Source organism: Pteropus vampyrus, unplaced genomic scaffold (assembly GCF_000151845.1).
Source record: "Pteropus vampyrus isolate Shadow unplaced genomic scaffold, Pvam_2.0 Scaffold137, whole genome shotgun sequence".
In the NCBI taxonomy this organism is placed as follows: domain Eukaryota; kingdom Metazoa; phylum Chordata; class Mammalia; order Chiroptera; family Pteropodidae; genus Pteropus; species Pteropus vampyrus.
In genome coordinates this window covers 5,805,136-5,820,131 of record NW_011888918.1, presented here as the reverse complement: position 1 = coordinate 5,820,131, position 14,996 = coordinate 5,805,136, and the positions used below count along the sequence as shown (strand labels likewise).

At 37.8% G+C, this 14,996-nt stretch overlaps 1 protein-coding gene and 1 long non-coding RNA gene across 18 annotated transcripts in view; one reads left to right on the top strand and one right to left on the bottom strand.

Annotated features, from left to right (window-relative positions):
- Positions 1-241: 241 nt before the first annotated feature.
- On the bottom strand, positions 242-4,436 carry LOC111744548. The gene is made up of 3 exons (XR_002782203.1): positions 4,346-4,436; positions 1,043-1,298; positions 242-960 (listed from the first exon to the last, which is right to left on the bottom strand). It is a non-coding gene; the product is annotated as an uncharacterized LOC111744548 (long non-coding RNA).
- Positions 4,437-4,548: 112 nt separating this feature from the next.
- PARP11 (poly(ADP-ribose) polymerase family member 11) overlaps positions 4,549-14,996 on the top strand; it is a 46,322-nt gene continuing 35,874 nt past the window's right edge. For 4 of the 17 annotated variants that reach the window (XM_023535133.1, XM_011367876.2, XM_023535135.1 and 1 more), the window contains exon 1: positions 4,549-4,755. The gene's annotated coding sequence lies outside the window, so the exon portion shown is untranslated. Of the gene's footprint in view, positions 4,756-4,831; positions 5,158-5,265; positions 5,334-14,996 lie in introns of those variants that run through there. The other 13 variants (XM_023535134.1, XM_023535129.1, XM_023535127.1 and 10 more) reach the window with 7 other exon arrangements.

Sequence of the window (14,996 nt, the reverse complement as noted above, 5' to 3'; positions counted from 1 at the left end):
GTTGTCATTTCTTGACCTCGTCGGATGTGCTCCAAAGGAAGAGGTGAAAGCCCCCAACATGTCTGTAAAGGCCTAAGTGCAGACAGTACACCTTCAGCCTGCCCTTACCATCATCTTAGGCTTTTACTTGCTTCTCTCTCTCTTAATTTTGAAAATGATTTCTTTTAGAAGTGTTTTCCTACTTTCTGCTTTTAACTTCAAAGCTTCTCACACTCTTTTCCAAGTCATTTCTGTTGTCCCTTTCCGGATCATTCCTATTAAGTCCTTTTTTTACAATGTGATGACCAAAACCCTAATATGGCATTCCTAGAAGGAAAACCTCAGCCAGGAATGTCACAGCTCCAGAGCCTTTTCAGAATTCTCCATCCTCTAATTAGGATGGCCACACATCTCAGCTGCTGCTTTTGACTGCTGCTGTGAGCTGAATGTTGATGCCCATCATTGTGCCTAGATAATTTCCCTGAGCAGCTAAAACTAATAATCAGTGGTATTTTCAATAGAGCCTTTCCATTTAGCGTGGGTGAGTTATTTAGCACTTCGTTTTTTTCGGTCGAATTTAATTTTTTGTCATATTTCCTGATTAGGAAAATTTACAGATTCATGTTGATTTTTTGAAAAATTCCTTCCCAGGAATGCTTATCTCGGCTTCATCAATTGTTTCATCTGCTGATTTCACCTCTTAATTCCCGCTGGGTTGTTAACGTGTCAGACTTCAGCAGTAGGGCTGATTCTGGGGCTGCCTCATTGCTGGCTCTTTTTCAGAACTGAGGCTGGGTCTTTATATTCAAGGCTAATGGGCACAAATGCAGCTTTTTCTCCCTTACTCCAGTACCCTCTTGCGGCCCCTCATCTCTTATTTTGCGCCTTCTTCCAGTCTTCTACTCCTCTTTTCTGTCAAACCCAGCCTGTGTCTTCCATATGAATTCCCAGTGCTCCCCATTTCTGGCTGGGAAACGTGGCCTTTAAAAATTAAAAAAATATATATGAAAATAATATTAAAATAATAGGTAATGTGTACTCTATCCTGCATCTCACCACTTACTTGGTTCTCCTTTCTCCTTCTAATGTCTTTACAGGAGATTGATTTTGTTCCCTCACAAATTTACCTCGCAGCTCAACTATCTATTTACTGATCATTTCCATGCTTTCCAGTGATAGGTCTCCTCTGCTCCTCTTCTTCACCATCCTTTCTCCTGGGGCATTTCCTCCCGCCCCTTCTGGCATTCAAAGAGCTAATGAAATCCACCAGGTGGGAGGGGGGCTGCAATCACTCAGGGCTGGGTTTAAGACACGTCCCTCTGGAACACAAATAGAAAACATTAAAGATAAAGTAAAATGTCTTGCATTTGTTTGGTCTTCCTGTGAAAACTGCCACCGTGGTTCATATGCATAGTTTCTACTCTGTGGCACTTTGCCTGGGACTACGATGCAGAAGGAAGCATTCCTAGTGCCAGACTGTCACATTTCAGTCATTACATGCAGAGAGTAATCCGTTGAAAGACTGAGAGATCGAACCCCAATGATTGAGCCCGTACCCTTGAGAAAGGTATGGGAGAGTATAGTGAAGGTGTTCTCTATAAGGATATTTTAGAAGTTCCATATCCATTATATTTCCTTAGCAAAATACGAGGTGGTTTATACTTAGTACAAATGCAAATACCTCCAGGGCCCAGGTAGATCATTTAAATAAGGATGAGAGATATTGGTCAGGTAACTCAGGTAAACCTGAGAGCCCATTCTCAGTCTAAATGGGTCAGCAGGGTTTGGCCACTTGTTGGCATACGAGAATACAGTGTTGAAGGAAAGCTGAAGATCCACATTATTTAATGGAAAATGCCCCAGTTTTAAAATGTCATCCATTTATAAAAACTTTTAAAAACTCTGTGTGTGCTAAAGTTCATCAGTTTGTAACTCCAGGCCTAAATGAACATTAAGGCCCTTTCCCACACTTGCTTTCTAAGTAGTTATACATCAAGAATAATAGTAATAAAAAATTACTAAAACATGCACAACTATTTTCAGTTTATAAAATACATTTCCTCCATATTAGTTTGGGATATAGCAGTATATTTTAAAAATTTATCTGCCTCATACATATATTCAAACTGGTTCTCCCTAACCCCTCCTCTGACCACCAGCTCAGGCAAACAAAAAGCTTCAAAGAAATGACCTATAGGCCCAACTCCACAAAAGGTTGAGGACTTGGTCCTAATCTTCCCAGTTAACTTGCTTTGTAAAATCCATTCCACCTTTGATGAAGAGCTTATTCCTAAATTACTTAAACGGCTACTGTCCACTTAACAAAACTTGCTAAAGATAATCCAATAAAACACCATTAAAATGGACCAATTTCATTAATTATAGTAAATTTTAATCCTAAATGAAAGATTAACAAATTGAACTCAGAAGTGTTTTCGAAAAACAATGAATACACAATGAAGCAGAGTTGCTTCAAAAATGTAAGTATGGGTGGAATATTAGGAAACTTACTAGTTTCATTATACTCATAAGTCAGGGTTAAAAAAAGAATATAGTAATAGAGTTTAAGAGACAGTTCATAAAATTTAACATCTTCTCCCAGTTAGAAGTTTATAGTAAACTAGGAATAGAAGAAATTTTTTAAAAGACGATAGTGTATTTAAAGAATATCTAGCACCAACTAGGGGCAAATGCGTGTCTTACTGCATTAAAGACTAAACTCCCTTTATCTTGTCCTGTATTCTTCAAAAATTTTCTGAGGTTTGGCCAATGCAACGAGAAGATAGAAAACTGCATTCTCTGTGTGTGATATGATTGTCGACATAAAAATCCAGAGATATCAGCTGAAAAGGTATTAGAACTAATAAGACATCCTCACAGTGTAGTAGGATATAATAAAAATATGCAAAAATCAATAGTTTTGCTAACTTAGAGCAATAAAAAATACAACAAAAACTATAAACTAGGAACAAACATCACAAGAATTGTGCAAATCTATGTGAATTTATTTGTGTGTATTTAAAGATATAAAGGACATGAAGAGATGTGTTTCTAAATAAGACTCAATGATTTAGAAAATTTTAAAAGAATTAGGACTTGCTTTATGAGAGAGCAAATATATTACAAAGTTATAATATTTATAAGTGTGGCATAGCGTAGGAATAAGCAGATAGATAATAGAATAGACAAGAGTATTCAAAAACAGATACACACAAATTTAGTTTTTGATTAATGGTAGCACTTTAACCTAGTGGGGAAAGAATGAATTATTCAGTAAGTGGCAACTGGTTAACCACTGGCAAAAAGTAAAGTGAAAAAAAGTGAGGATCCCTACTTCAAACCATTTGTCAAGATAAATTTTAGAGATTGCAAATTTACACCCTGTTTTTGAGTGTAGTTTGGCAATATGTATCAAAATTTGAAATTTCCATAATCTCTTATTGAAAAATTCCATTTCTTAGAACTAATTCCAAAGAGGTAAATGGGCAAATATACAGAAATGTCAGTACAAGAATGTTTATTGCTGTAATTTTTGGAATAGTAAAAACTGAAAATGACTTAAATGTCTATCACAATGGATTTTTTCAAATGTATGTGTAACATACAAACCAAGAAATGTTGAGTCTGTAAAATGATGACTTTAAAATGATGAAATAAATTTGTATTTGAAATAAAGAACGGCCACATCATATTAAGTGAAAATATCAGGTTTTAAATATGTAGGTATTCTTTCGTCAATTTTTCTTTTAATGTGTGAAGGTATAGAAAATCCCAGAAGGATCTATAGCAAACTATTTCTTTTTTGTTTCCCATGGGTAGCTTCTACTTCTCTTCGTCGAAGATTCTTCCCCTCTCTTAGCTCTCTTTACCCAGGTAACTTCATTAGAAGAATATCCTTGTGGTCTTAGCTTAGACTTCTTGTGGGAGAAGGGAAGCAGCAGAAACCTGTCCCGGGTAAGCGTGCTTTCATAGAACCCTGTACTTGCTGTAATACCTATAAGCCATTCTGCACTTTTTTAGTTATCTACTCACTTTTCGCTTTTTTCTTTAGACTCTAACCTCCATGGGGGCATGGACTGCATGCGGATCAATCTTGTTCACTTCAGAACCTAGCAGTGTCTGGCAAGTAACTGTCATTTATTAGCTCTTATTGTATGCCAAATACTATGCTAGGTGCTTTAAATGATGTCACTACACCCTTACGTAGATATTATTAGCATCTCCATTTTAAAGATGAGGAACCAGTCAGATTGTGAAGCTTGTCCCAAACGCCACTGGTTGTGCTGGGATCAACTCCCAGGCCAGTCTCCTGGCCACTGCACAAACGATATGGTGATCAATAAATATTGAAGGAAATACAACTAACCGTGGCTTGAGGATCACTTGGTGGGGATGTTACAGTGGGGTTTAGCACTGGAAGGGTCGTTTGAACTAGAAGCCGTTTAAAGTCCATTACAATCCAGATACTCCCAAGCCCCGCCCACTACAACCCACCCGCAGAGCCTGGGAGAGGCAGGGGCGGGGCGCGTTTCCGGGGGGCGGGGCGGGGCCAGCGCTGGTTGGCTGGCTTCGGGCGGAAGTCGGGAGGTTCGGTGGTCCGTAGACGCTGGCTTGTGACTGGGAGGGGGAGAAGGAAGGCCTGAGTAAAGGTTGCCTCTCCATCCTTTCCTTCTCAGGCAGCCTTGGAAAAAACCCAACACCCCGGCCCCGCGGCTAGCCCTTTCCCCCAGGCTCTCTCCGCTCGATTTCGCCACCGTTATGTGGGAAGCGAATCCGGTGAGTTGCCGGGCGGGATGGGGCGGACCCAATGGGCGGGGTTGATGGGAGAGGGGCGGGAGTGGGTTCCCGGGAACTGCTCCCCGTCACCCGCTTCAGGCTGGTTGTTGAGTTCCGGGACCTCAGGATCCCGGCCCTTGCGACTTTTCCAGTCCCCTACCTTTTAGAGTGGTGGAGATGGTTCGATGAATTCTCCGACGTTGTATTGCTTTCCTCTTATTTTCTTTTGCTTGCTGTGGTTTCTCCGCCTTCTTTCCCTCACCTTTTAAAACTTAGTGTTTTGCTTTCTAACTGGAGTTACTGGGCTTCGTACCTGTTACTCCTTTGCCTTAAGTGTACCTGCCAGTCCCACTCATCTAAAGCTATTCGACCCCTTTGCCTTGAATGGACCTAAGAAGAACCGTCAGTACTCCTTTTCCCTTCCTGGTGGACAGCCATTTAAAAAACTTGGGGAATAAGTCTATGTTCTAAGCCTCTAGATGGTGAAGTTCTTAGATGTTTCTTTTTCAGTGGACAGAACTGATGACCTGGAACATTCCAACAACTGCAAGTCTTGTCTCTCTCCTTGTCTGATTCTGGTATAAGCATTGTGTTTGCATGTATTTTTGTCTGTTTTGCTTTTATACATTTATTTAATGTGCAGCCCTCAACGAGTGGAATGTATTTGTCAAGCGTTTTTCATTAATCTCTTGTTGGAGTTGAAATCGGTTAGTAACAGAAAATGTACACTGTTTATACCTTATGAGTTGACTGAGAAAATGGCAGAGTCACATTTCAGCAAATTGTTGGACTAAATATGTGAAACTACCCCATCTGCTGAGATATCTGCCTGAATGTACTTTTTTTTAACGCTGCTTGCATACTTGTAAAAACTCCTTTGATGTAATCAATACTTATTCCATTTCTGGAATATATTTCCAGATAAATTAGAGTTTATCGGTTAACTCCGTTAATTTTTAAAGTTTTTATCCGGTAGAAACTAGTCCGTTGGTATACATTTGTTGGTTGCACATGGTTCCATCCAGTTTATCATGTAACAGTGGTTATTATCTAAGATTTTTGGGGGTTCGTACCTATAATCTAATATTAGGCCACATCAGAGGAAAGTAATTACTGGTATTTGATTTTAGCAAAAATAATTTAGAATTATGAGAATGTGCTTTCTGCTTACATGTTCACTTTCACAGTTCATCAACAGCGTTCATTTTGTATTGTGTGTGTGTTCATTCAATTGTATTGGCAGTCTTTCTTGTCTTGATTTCCCCGTAACAAACCTTCTAGTCACACAAGTGCATGTCTTGGTCCAAGTCACATGTTTTAAATCCAATCCTTCACTATATTCTAAGCTCTATATGGGCGGGGATTCTTGTCTGCTTTGTTTACTATGGTGTCCTCAGACTACTGGTACACATAGTAGGCACTCAGTAAATGTTCGTTGAATTAACAAAAGTGGATTAGTCCTAGAGAGAGTCTTTTGCTCTCACTGTTTATTCTCCCTCCTCCATCACATATACATCAGCATTTGCTATTGGATCATTTGTATGTTTGTGAGGATTATAAAGGATTAATGAATGTCTCATAAATTTGGTTTGTTATATCATTATCTCATTTCTTCGTAAGAAATGCTGTTTTCCCTGAAATCACCCTAATGATTCTGCTTGATTTCAGTAGACTAACTTTCATGAATAGTAGTGAACCTTCCGCTTATAATCTCACTTCTCCTTTCAACCCTTATCATACCACCTTAATATGTCTTAATGCTACTGTTTTTACTTACTTACCAATACTGTTTTTCTTCCTATGAGCATATGACAGCTGTCAATGAAGACAGTTCAGTCTTTAAAAAGACAGCCAACATTTTGCATGTCGATTTCTCTAGTAATTTGTAGTTTCTTTTATTACAAAAGGCATGTGGATAGTCTGTCCAGCTGTGCTCATGGAATGAAAATTAATTTTAGTGTTACCCTAAGCCAAATACAATTGGGAAGATTTAAAAAACCCACAATGATCCTAAAGATAAATGCTGATGACTTTTACATTACCAATCAATTTAAATCACTTTTTATCATTTCTTTTCATTGAATGAGAGAATAAATTCTGCTGTGTCAAGAAAGGTCACTGTAAACTGCTTTAATTAAAGACTTTTGCCTAGTTTCTCCTGTATCTTTTTGTTGGCCTTAATATGCCACCTATGATCTGCAAAGATACCTTCTCTTGCAAATATACCTTCTGTGTGATACTATATTCCACTCACAAGTGTTTTGAGGAAATATTACACTGGGTTCTGGGTAGTTTCACCATAAACATTTTTGCCACAAGCATTTTTGTTGTGAGCATTTTCGCAGCAAATGTTTTCACCGCACAACTAAGTGGCAGTAAGACAATTTCGCCATGAAAGAAAATAACTGGTTGACAGTTTGGTTTCATTTCTCCATTGATGAGTCAAGTGCCTTCAGCAGACTTAATATATTTAAGCTAGTTGTTAGTTTGGTTTCATTTCTTCATTGACAGTTCTTGCAGTGCTCTCATTTTTATATCGTATAAATCTTAGCCATATTGCCTACTATACTCGAATATGATAACGTAACAGTTTTGCAAATCTTTCAATGAGCACAGTCATTCCCTCCCTTCAAAACCAAGTTTACCAAGCTATGGCAAACATAAAAGAGGCAGCTACTATTGCACGACAGTCTTAGCATTAATTACCGATTTGTTAATTAGAAACTGATGCTTCTGTTAATGAAGGAAGGAATGGTAGTGAAAAAGAAAAGTGCAAGGCTGAACAAGGAGACAAATCAAGCAATTAAAATGTATACTATGAATGAAAAACTTTGAAGACAATGTGTTTTCATTTTTTGCAATAAAATCTTTGATTTTGTTATTTTTCATATTTCATTATGCCCTTTTTAATACCCCTCTTTTATTTTTCTTTTATCTTTTACGGTGAAATTGCCTTACGGTCAATTCGTTGTGTGGCAAAAATGCTTGTGGCAAAGATGTTTACAACAAAACTATCGAATGTGTTTATACTGACCCTGGCCATGGTAACATTCAGGGACAGCCACCCCTTCCAGGTGAAAAGTCTGCATGACATGATTTGAGTGGTAAATCACCACTGAGCTTGCAGCATTTTCTTAGGCATAAAAACCCAAAACACAATAACTAAGGAGCTACAAAAACTTTATTTAAGTACACAGTTTTCTTTTTTCAAGACAATCGTGAGGTCAGTGATGATTTTGCTGAAGCCTATTCACTGGCTAGGAACCTCGAAGTTAGCATAATGTCCCTGCCAAGACAGACCAGATTGACAGAAACAGCAGGCACACTCAGTTCTGGTATGAGCTCTTGGAAGTTCTCCATCCACCTGGGAGAGGTAGCCCTTGATTAATGTCCCCCAGTTTAGGAAAGTGACAGATTATATGTTAAAAGGAGTTGGAGAGGTTGCCATCACTGCTTTGACTCCATATACCCTGACTTTATCTTGCCTTCCTCTGTCTCTTTGTCATTGTCTTATCCTTTTTTGCTGGGATTGGAATAAGTAGATCAGTATTACTTATGAGGGAGTTTCAGCTTCTCTCTGTCACACTGATGAGGGGAATTGAAAAATGACAAATATCAGTTCAAGATTACAAACCATCTATTACAATGATAAGACCTTTATAGAAAATGATAAGTTCCTCAAATTCCTCTGCACTTATTAACTCATACTATTAGAATAATCTGATAAGTTAGCCAAAGGAGGGAAAAATGATTTTCCCAAGACCATGCAGGTGAATAGACATCAGAATTAGATCAGTACTTACGTCCTTCTTCACCCATTGTGTTGCTTTGTGGTAACAACAGTGACAGTTGAGTGCTGGTGCCATGCTTTACCCACTGAGCCACCTTTTTCTCTGTTATTTTATATTCACAGCTTCTTCCAGACTCCCTTAGCATTATGATTCTATCTCCGTTTTCTTTCAAACTTCTTAAAAGAATAGTCTTATACTTTTGGTCATTGTTACTCATAACTCAGCTTCTCCAGCCCTACTTCTGCCCCTAACATCTTACTTGCTAGGAGGGCACCAAAACCTTTTGAATCACCACATAGAGTGGCAGCCTTTGCATCTTCAACCTCTTCTGTCTTTTTGCAACAGCAATGCCTTTAGAGGTGTTTCTCAGAGCTCTCTTTTTTGGTTTTCCTGAGACTACTCCTTTGGATTTGTTCTTTCTATGATTTATCATTGAATTATAATCTTGACTTAGCTGCATTGTCATCTTTTACTTCTGAAATGTTCTGACGTAGCTTTTTTTTTTTTCTCAGCACATTTTGTTTTTGTGAGCTTCATAGCTTCAGATATCACTCTAGTGACTATTGCTGCCAAATGTACATCTTTAGTCCTGATCCCATTCTTGAGCTGGGTGATGGACAGCTCTACTGGTTGTCCCTCTGACAGTTCAAAGTTAGTATGTTTAAACCAGACTCACTGAGTCATTGATTTACCATTTCACTCAGTCAACAAATATTTAATAAAGTACTACATATAAAACACCATTCTAGACACTATGGAGTGGGTTACACACATGGATCAAATGAAAGCCTGCCCCTCAGGTGTCTTGCAATATACTTTGGGGGGAGAAAGTGATATCAGAGAGTACCTGGGGGACTAGGAAGGTTTATCGAAGTAAGTTAGAGTTGAGCTAGGTGTTCACATTATAGAGGTGGTCTTACGGGAAGGTCAAAGGAAGCAAAATGACCATGGTCCACAAAAGTAAAAAAGAATGGCAAGTACAGTTTGGACAAAGTGGAGCGAAATGGAGAAGGTGCGTATCTGATGAGTAAAGTCTCAGTATGGGTATCCTCAGAGAATGAGGATGGAAGTGTTGTAGGCAGGGGGAGGATGGAGGTAAGATGCGTTTCTTGAAATGAAATATCTATAGAGAACATAATATTCATGAAGACATGTTCCTAGGATCAACATAGAATCAGGGGCTCTTATACTATCTTTATCTTTTTGCCATTCTTTATAATTGTTCTAACCTTGGAGTTAGCTAAGCTTAGGGAATAGTGTGACATTTCAGTGTTTGGTGGCTGGGGGCAGTACTAAACAAAGTATGCTACACTTAGGTTATATCTAATACTTCTGTGAGGTATGAATGAGTAAATTATCCTCATTCTTTTACTGATAATATTCAAAGACTCAACTTTTGCTGAACTTTCTTATTTATTTTATGGTGACATTGGTTAATGAAATCCAATAAATTTCAGCTGTACACTTTAACAGTAAGGCATATATATATTTACACTGTGTGTTCACCTACCATAGTTAGATGTCTTTCTGTCACCACATATTTGACCCTCTTAACCCTGTCTACCTCCACTGAACTTTCTGAATAAAGACAGAGCCAGGTTTTAAGTTTAGAACTTTCTGGCTCCAGAACACATACTCTTTCCAGTCTTAACTTAGGATATAGGATTTAAAATGTCTAGAAAGGACCCATGAGGAAAGTCATAGGGAGTCAGAGATAAAGGAAGGATTCCCAAGCTGCAGAAAATCATAGCTTTTTTGTGACACCAATTTCCATATTTTTAAAATTGTTTTCTAGTGGTGTAAAACCTGAGCAGGAGTAGAGAAATAATGTGGCCTTCCCGTGATTAGCATGGTGGATACAGCAGAAGGCCAAGGAAATTAGTCTAATAGTTTTTGGTTTCAGGGATAAGGCTAAAGGCACATGTTTGTAATGGAGATGAGATGGAGTGAGACAATATGTTGCATATGACCAACCTGGCCTAAAACTCTCAAGCAGAATGTTGAGGTCTTTGGCTTATGCAGCTCACCCTCTAAGAATTAGACCTGCTTCTGAAATAATGTCTGATGGTCCTCATTTATTCATTGAGCACCTACTATAAGCCAGTCAATTCTAAGTCCCAGGGTTTACAGTGGTGAACAGAACAGACTAGACCCCAGCCCTCCTGGGTTTGCAGTGTGGTGCAGGGAGGCCGACTTTAAGCCAATAATTACACAAATAACATTTAAGTCCAATTGTAGTGAAAGCTCTAAGAGAAAGAGTTCGCTGACAATGTATAATGGGAGGAGCTAGTACAAGACTTGGAGATCAGGTCAGGCCACCCTGTGCAAGTCTCTTTTACAGAGATCTGAAGGGTTGAGCAAGAGTTAGCCAGGTAAAAGTTGGATGAGAGGCCAGGAGAGCTATTCAGACAACAGAAATAGTGGGAGCAAACACCCTGAGGCAGAAAGGAGCTAGATGTTTCAGGAACAGAGAGAAGCTGTGTGTGGCTGGAACACTGACCCAGGAGACAAGGACAATGGTAGTAGGAACTAGGCCATGCATGGCTTTGTGGCACATATTTAAGATTTTGAACTTTACTCTTAGAGGAGTTGGAAGCCATTGAAGGATTTTAAATAGGAAGTAACATGAACATATTTGTGTTTTTAAACACAAATTATGTGGAAACAAAAGTAGTGTGGAAACACACAAGTTGTGTGGAAAATGAGTTGTGTTAGAGAGTGTGGTAGGGCGAATAATGACCTCCGAAAGATATCCATATCCTAATCCCCAGAAACTGTGAATATGTTATATTCATAGCAAAGGGAAATTAAGATTGCTAATCAACTGACTTATGATAGAATGATTAGTTTGGATTATCCAGGTAGGTCCAATGTAATCACAAGGGTCCTTAAAAGTGGAAGATACAGAAGAAATGAGTCAGAGGGAGATGTGACTATAGAAGAATAGTCAAAGAGATACAGTGTTGCTGGCTTTGGAGATAGTTAAGGGGGCACAAGGCAAGGAACATAGGTAGCTTGTGGAAGCTGGAAGAGCCAAGGAAATAGATTCCCCCATACATCCTCCAGAAAGGAATCAAGTCCTCGATTTTAGCCCAGTGGGTTCCATGGAAACTTGTACAGAACCATAAGATAATAAATTTGCGTTGTTTAAGTTTGTGGTAATTTGTTCCAGCAACGACTGAAAACATACAGAGGAACATCAGAAAGTGGTTAGAAAACCACGTTAGAAGGTATAGTGTAGTCCAGGGTAGAGATGAAGGTGATTTGAACTAAGTGGATGGTAGTGGAGAAAGAATGCTGAATGCTAGGTTTCTGGCACAGGCAGCCAGGAAAGAAATGTTTTCACTGAGATAGGGAGATTGGAAAAGGAGAGAGATGGTGGAGACCAAGAGTTTGGGGTCTTTTTTAGGTTTAATGGGCCAATGAGGCATTCAAGTAATAAAGTCAAATAGGCAATTGGATAGGGGAGTCTGGAGCTCAGGAGAAGGCTGGGCTAGAAATTGCAGTTTGGACCTCAGCCCATAATAGATGGCTTTTAAATCATGAGAGTAGGTGAGATCCCTAGGACAGTGTTTCTCAAACTTCTATCATCCATTCAGACCATCAGTTTTAAAGAATAAAAATTAATGTTTGTATTTTCATTGAAAAGGATGAAATTTTTGCAGCTTCTTATAAAGTATGTAACTGGATGTAACTTGAGGATGTAGGTTAGATGTGCACTTTGATTTTTTTACCCTACAGTTCTACTAAATTAGGAAACCTGATGCTATAATTATAGATTGTCAAGATTTGCATCTGGTATTTGCTGGCTGTCAGATGTTATGAAATATCAAGATCAAATGCAAACTGAGAAATTATGGGAAGGTTTATCCCTGAAGACTATGCCTAGTGCTCTATCAGTTGCCAAATTGCACACTTATAATATTAAATAACTATAGGTATGAATCTTTCAACCAGCCTGAATGTTTGAAAGATAGGAGCAAATGGATTCTTAGTCATCGTTTGATTACTTCAGTCTCTGGAAAGTATCTGTTCGTGTTTTGTTGTAACACGTGGGTGTATTCTTTGTATATCCACAATAATAAAATTAGTTTCATTCTCTGATGAGTAAGAAAACCATCAGATTCTAGGAAGGAATCATACTCAGCCGTTGAACAATTTACAGAATAGTTTGATGACTGAAAAATCTGGTATCTTATAATCAGCTCGAGTATTTTGACTTTGAACTAGTAGATTCAGGTTATTTTGAGATACTAATATATTTCAGCTATACACTTAAGCAGGCTTCTGGAAATCAAGAGTGACTTTTCTTGTGTTATTAGCATCATGAAGAAGTTTTTTTGTTGTTTTTTTGTTTTGTTTTTTATGGTGACATTGGTTAATGAAATCCAGTAAGTTTCAAGTGTACAATTCAACAGTAAGTCATATATATTTTGCATTGCATGTTCTGTCACCACATATTTGACCGCTTTTACCCCATCTACCTTCCCCCATCCCCACCTCTGGTAACCACTAGTCCATTGTCTATGTCAACGAGTCTCCGTTTGACATGCTTATTTGTTGCTTTTAGGTTTATATCCCTCATATAAGTAATATCATGTGGTTTTCCACTTTTTCTGTTTGGTTTATTTCGCTTAACATGGTTATCTCGAGGTCCATCCATGTTGTTGCAAATGGCAGTATTTCATCTCTTCTTATAGTCGAGTAATATTCTATTGTATATATGTATTGCATCTTCTTTATCCAATCATCTATTGTAGGACACTTCAGTTGCTTCCATGTCCTGGCCACTGTGAATAATGCTGCTATGAACATCATTGTGCAAATATACTTTCAGATATGAGTTTTCAAGTCTTTGGGGTAAATACCCAGTAGAGGGATTATTGGATCATATGGTAGAGCAATTCTTAGTTTTTTGAGGACCCTCCATACTGTTTTCCATAGTGGCTGTACCAATTTGCAGTCCCACCAACAGTGTATGAGGGTTCCCTTTTCTCCGCATCCTCTCCAACATTTGTTATTACTTGTCCTTTTGATAATAGCTATTCTAACAGGTGTAAAATGGTATCTCATTGTGGTTTTGATTTGCATTTTCCTAATAGCTCATGATATTTAGCATTCTTTCATATATTTGTTGGCCATTCGTATGTATAAATAAATGTTTTTCTCTTATCCCTCCTTTCAGAAACTTTTGTCAGCACATTTTTCCTTGACAGCCAATAAACTTGAGTGGGAAGAGTAATCTTAAAAAATACTGCCATTTTTTCCACAACATCTGCCAGCATATACTCTTGAGTAGTCAAGATTGCTGATATTCAATTTTAATTATTTCCTTCAACACTTAATTACATTTAGGAGGCATATTGTTGATTTATAATTCTTCCACGTTTATAACAGATTTTAGTAATAAGAGCAATACCTTTTCTTACTATTTGTATAGCTTGTGTTCTGTCAGTTTTGAATGTATTGTACCTTTTCAGCCTCTGTCACAGCTCACAAAAGTATTATTGCTAAATGAAAACTATCATTCCCTACAATGAAAACTACTCTGAGTTTTCATTAATAAGCAGAAAAAAACATTATTGAGTACTTCTGTTTCATTACATATTATGTATATTACAAGAACTGATTCATATTTTCTCCATAAGTAGTTCAATTTTAAAACAATATATACTAAAACACTCATGTAATAATAATTATCCTTCCATATCATGTGCCATTGATATTATGTGAGTTCCAACAGAGTCATTTAATAAAGAAATTTTGTCAATAGCTTGTTTTTTCTGAATTGGGCATTAAATTTGGATTGATAAGCTTCTTGGCAATATGAAGACTTATACCTGTTTTAGTCGAGGAATGCCTCTTTAGTTGTAGTCTCTTCTCTATCCTTAGCAACAAAGCAAATTGATTGGGCTTTGTTTGAAACTGATGTGAAAGTTTACTTGGTTTTACTGAAGATACTAGCATATATGAACTGATTAACACAGACTGAATATAATGAGATAGTATAGTGAGTTGGTAACTTCAAGGAAAATAACGATATTCATGAAAGTCATAATTAATTTTATATTTCAACTTTGCAAATATATGTGAACCAAATTCTTTCACTAATTTTTCCTCTGAAAATGTCTATGAACTACTTCATAATTCTTGAAGACTGTGTTTTGAAGATGCTAAGAAAGACTAGAAGAGGGCCTATGACTGAGCCCAGGGAGTTCTAAAAATTACAGGCCGAATAAAAGTCAGGGTTCAAAGGAGATTGAGGATTCATGGCCAGATATCTAAGATGATCTGGAGAGTATGATTTTATGAAATTCAAGAAAAGAGTAATTCATGACAGAAGGTAAATTATGTGGAGGAGAGGTTAAGTAAAATGAAGGCTGATAAAAAATGCATAAAATTTAGCAATGTGAAGTTCGCTGGAGATCCTAGCAAGTGCCTTTTTCTTTA